Source organism: Chrysochloris asiatica, unplaced genomic scaffold (assembly GCF_000296735.1).
Source record: "Chrysochloris asiatica unplaced genomic scaffold, ChrAsi1.0 scaffold00306, whole genome shotgun sequence".
Lineage (NCBI taxonomy): Eukaryota > Metazoa > Chordata > Mammalia > Afrosoricida > Chrysochloridae > Chrysochloris > Chrysochloris asiatica.
The window spans coordinates 2,106,032-2,110,956 of record NW_006408824.1 but is presented as its reverse complement, the minus strand read 5'-3'; positions in this window follow the sequence as shown (position 1 = coordinate 2,110,956).

The following is a 4,925-nucleotide window of genomic DNA, read 5'->3' as shown; positions in this document are numbered from 1 at the left end:
TGGATATCCTAGGTTGATAATGAGCCTTCCTCCAATCCTGATGCCATGTTCATCTTCATATAATCCAGCTTCTCGGATTATTTGTTCAGCATATAGATTAAACAAATATGGTGAAAGAATACAATTCTGACTCATATCTTTTCTAATTTTAGACCATTTGGTGTTCTCTTGTACTGTTTGAACAAGTACTTCTCAGTCTATGTACAGATTCCTCATGAGCACAATGAAGTGTTCCAGAATACTCATACTTCAAAACGTTGTCCATAGCTTGTCATGATCCATACAATAGAAAGCTTTTGTGTAGTCAATAAAGTATAGATAAACATCTTTCTGGTATTCTCTACTTTCAGCCAAGATCCATCTGACGTCAGCAATGATATCCCTCATTCCATGTCCTCTTCAGAATCTGGTTTGAAATTCTCTGTCAATGTATGGTTGTAGCCATTTCTGTATTACATTTAGTAAAACTTTACTCACATGGCATATCAATGATATTGTCTGATTTATTTCCGTGTTCAATTGGGTCATCTTTCTTTGGAATGGGCACAAATACAGATCTCCTGGTAGTTGTCCTCCAAATTTCTTGGCATAAATGAGTGCCTTGAGTGCTGCTTAACTCTCTTGAAAGATTTCAATTTTTATTCCATCAATTCCTAGTGCCTTGCTCTTTCCCAATGACTTCAATGCACCTTGGACGTCTTCCTTCAGGATCATTGGCTCTTGATCATATGCTACCTCTTGAAATGGTTGAACATTGACCATTTCTTTTGGTACAGTGACTCTGGGTATTACTGCCATATTCTTTTGAAGTTTTCTTCATCATTCAATATTTTGCCCATACAATTCTTCAATAGCACAAGTCAAGATTTGAATTTTTTCTTCAGTTCCCTCAGCTTGAGAAATGTTGAGCGTGTTCTGCCCTTTTGGTTTTCTAACTCTAGGTCTTTGCACATTTTATAATATTGTAACAAAGTTATGACATTTGACATTGTCTTCTCAGTCATACCTTTGAAATCTGTTCAGCTCTTGCACCTTCTCACTTCTTTCATTTGCTTTAGTATCTCGATGCTGGAAAGCAAGTTTCAGAGTCTCTTCTGAGATCCATTTTGGTCTTTTTTGTCTCTCTTGTTTTCTCAATGACTTTTTTTGTTTTTTTTAAAAATATTTTATTGTGAATTATGTGATAATTTACATGGGAAAACATTAGCTTTACATTCATCCTATCATATATAGTTTCATTGCCATGGTTACAATCCCCTGTATGCATCATCAACCAAGCAAAGGGTGTACCCTACAAGCCTGCTCCCCGGTCGTCAACACACAGCCCCTCTCCCTCTCTGGGTCTAAAGTACCAAGCTGCTCCATCTCTCCATGTCATCGCCTCTGTCTCCATCTCAGGCATCACTGCTTCTCTGGGTAGGTTCCCGCTGTCTGCTCTTCTCCCTTGATGGTCCCAGGGACCTCGGCTCCTAGACTGCAAAGTTAATCACTTCCCTCCTTTTGCTACAAAATGTCTACCTTTACATTTCCAACCTTCATAATCAATCCTGATAACAATTATTCACTATTGTATCACAAGAGATCTATCTCCATCTCCTTTCTTCAGCCCTGCCCAGACAGATTGGATACTACTCAGTGGAGATTCTACCTTCTTCCATGCCCTCTGGATCTAGGTTCCCTCTTGAAAGCTTATAAGCCAGTCACTTCTTGCCTTTGTAGCCCCCTCCCTTTTGGGTAGCCAATGTCCAAGTTACCCATCCCTGTCCACTCTGTGTATGGAGGGGATGGGAATGATCCTCTCTGTAAAAATCTGTTCCCTCTTTAGAGCTACTGCATCCATAGGTGTAGGTCAAGTTCATCAAGTTGTTATCAGATTACTCTTGTTTCCTCTTCTTTCTTCTTCTAGTTGAGCTCTGATCATCCAATCATTGAAGCCAGGTCAAGTGGATATTATCTGCAAGTGTGGGTGCTCTTGTGCATATGCCCTCTCTTGTTGTCAGCTGGATGCTTCACTCTCCACTCTAGTCCTCTGTGGCTATGGGCCCAAGAGTCCCCAGGTCTTGCCACACTGCTGGCCAACCAGATCTCCACCCGGGTTCACAAGAGGCTATTGAAGATTGTAGGTCTTAGCTCACAACTTCATTGCTGTTTTTCCCTCACTTCCCCTTGTCGGTGATGAATGTGGTCACCAATCAGAGTGTGTACTCAGATTGAGTCTTAGTTTTGGAAGAGGGTTTGCCCTAAGGGGACCCGACCACTTGGCTTGATGTCTCCTGGGTGAGCAACTTGCTTGTTCTTGTAGTAATCAGTCAGACTGCCTTTATTGTTTTGTATTTTTCCTGTCAGTCTTTCTTTCAAGAAGTATCTTTTGTTCTTCTAGCCACTCCAGGCTGGTCTGTTTGTCCTTTTGAGTGGAAATTTCCCACCTTAGAAGACTCTGGATGGGGTTCAGGCTTCCACCTATGGTCTTATGTAATACAGAGGCTCCTCAGAAAGCCTCCTTTCACTGGGCATGTTGTCGCCCCATTTTTAGGTATTCCAATCAGTTATAGGCAGAAGATAGACTTACAAGATTTCTATGGTGATACTTTTTGCTATTCCTTCCTCTTCCCTCAAGTGTCTATTTTATAACGGTATGCCAGGGAAACCAAGGTTCAAAAGACAGCCAAGCATCTTAACATTATTTCCCCCCTTTTGCCCATTACAACCATGTCTCAATTCCTGTATCCCAGAGCCCTGTTGTTCTAAGGTTGTGCATACATCATTATTTACCTTTGTCCCACTTAGCCCATGCAAACCTGCCTAATTGTTTTCTCGTCCTCTTTGTTCTTCCATTCTCCTCCCCCTTCTTGTGTATTGCCCCCATCCCTAGCACCCAACCTATCCTGTGTCTATTCCCTACACAGTGCTCCACCTTTCCCTCCCTCCCCTCACATCCCAGTAACCAGCAAAGAACACCCCTGCACACTTTACTATGGGTTCTTTTTCTTAGTCTTTTACAGTAGTGGTCCTCTGTAGCATTTCTCCTTTTGTGACTGACTGATTTCACTTAACATAATGTCCTTAAGGTTCATCCATGTTATGCGGTGGCTTGCAGCTTCCTTGTTATTCTTCAAGGTAGCATAATATTCCATAGTGTGTATGTACCACAGTTTGTTTATCCATTCATCAGTTGATGGGCACTTTGGCTGTCTCCATCTTTTTGCTAGTGTAAATAGTGCTGCTATGAACATTGGTGTACATATATCTACTCATATTTATGGCTCATATTTCTTGTGGGTAAATACCAAGTAGAGGAATTGCTGGATCATAAGTGATTTCTATTTCCAACCATCTGAGGAAGTGCCATATTGTTTTCCAGAGAGGTTGGACCATTTTTTAATCCCACCAGCAATGCAGGATTGTCCCAGTCTCTCCATATCCTTGCCAGCATTTATTGTTCTCTCCTTTTTTTTGATCTTTGCTGTTATTGCTGATGTGAGATGATATCTTACTGTTGTTTTGATTTGCATCTCTCTAATGGCTAGTGAACATGAACATTTCTTCATATGTTTGTTGGCTGCCTGGATCTCCTCTTTGAAGTGTCTGTTCATGTCCTGTGCCCATTTTTAATTTGGTAGAGGTGCTCAGTGACTTTTTGCAATGACTTCTAAATGCTCATGAAGCTTTTTTACTGCATGGTGTTCTAAGGTTAATTAGTCAAACACAAAACACAAATAATATTTGACCAATCTTGTAAAACATGAAGAAAATGTTTTATTAATAAACAAATTAGTCTATGTGGTTACAGGGGGATGAGAGTAGGGAAATGATTCATGGGTACAAGTGTAGATGTATCTTAACATGGATGACAGGCCAGGGAATATACAACAAAACATAATTTAGAGGAAAAACGAAATAACGGGAGACACTGAGGACTTCAATAGTTAAAGTGAATACAGGTAAATACTGCTGACTTTGATGGTACATGGTACATTGCAAGAAGCAAAGGGCATGATCTGTCAGATGTAAAATTGATGATCTGCTCTGGAAACCTCCACTCAATTCACAATAATAAGTTTTTTAAAAGAAAAGATTTTCCTAATAAAAGAAACAATTTAAGATAGATATGGGAGGGCAAAAGGGAGGGAAAATTATTAATGAGCTAGAGGTAGATACATGTTAGCATGGGTAACAAGGCAGGCAATATATAACAAGAGAGAGGTTCCCAAAGGAAAGATGAAGGTAGCAGGAGACACAGGGAAGAATACAATTGTAAAAGTGAAAAAAAGTAAGTATTAGTAATTGATGATACATGGAAGGGATTGAAATAATTGTAATGAAGGAAAATATATGATTTGCCAAATATAAAACTGATAATCTGCTCTGTAAGCACATGACTCTGTCACTACATGAATCACAATAAAAAAAATTTAAATAAAAATATTTTTTAGAAATCCAATAGTGGAGAACAAACAAGATGGTGGATCGGGTGGACATGTAGTAAAGAGCTCTGCCAACAACAACACAGAATACCCGACCAAGCAGGCTCAGGGGATGGTCCAAGAACTCTGAACCACATATTAAGGAATATTTAGAAGGTTGGAAGGCTCACAGCTGGGGGGATTTGTGGCAGAAGCAAGAAATCTATTGCTTTCTAGTCCAGGATGCTCAGCTGCTCCAGGAGCCACCATCTTGGGTGAGACCAAGCGGGGAAGGATCGGAGCGGCCACAGACGCCTGGCAGACCCGTTGAGATAAAGGTGTGGATATTCTTTTCCTTTGGTATCTGTTCATTGGTCCCTTGCTGTCTGTGCACCTCGATTCTGGTGACTATAGGGGTGTCTGAGCTAGTGGACACCCCAGCCCCACCCTCGGAGGGTTCTACTACACATGCACACAGATCTCCTCGAAATTTAAAGAGACAGTTTCCAATTAAAACCAAAC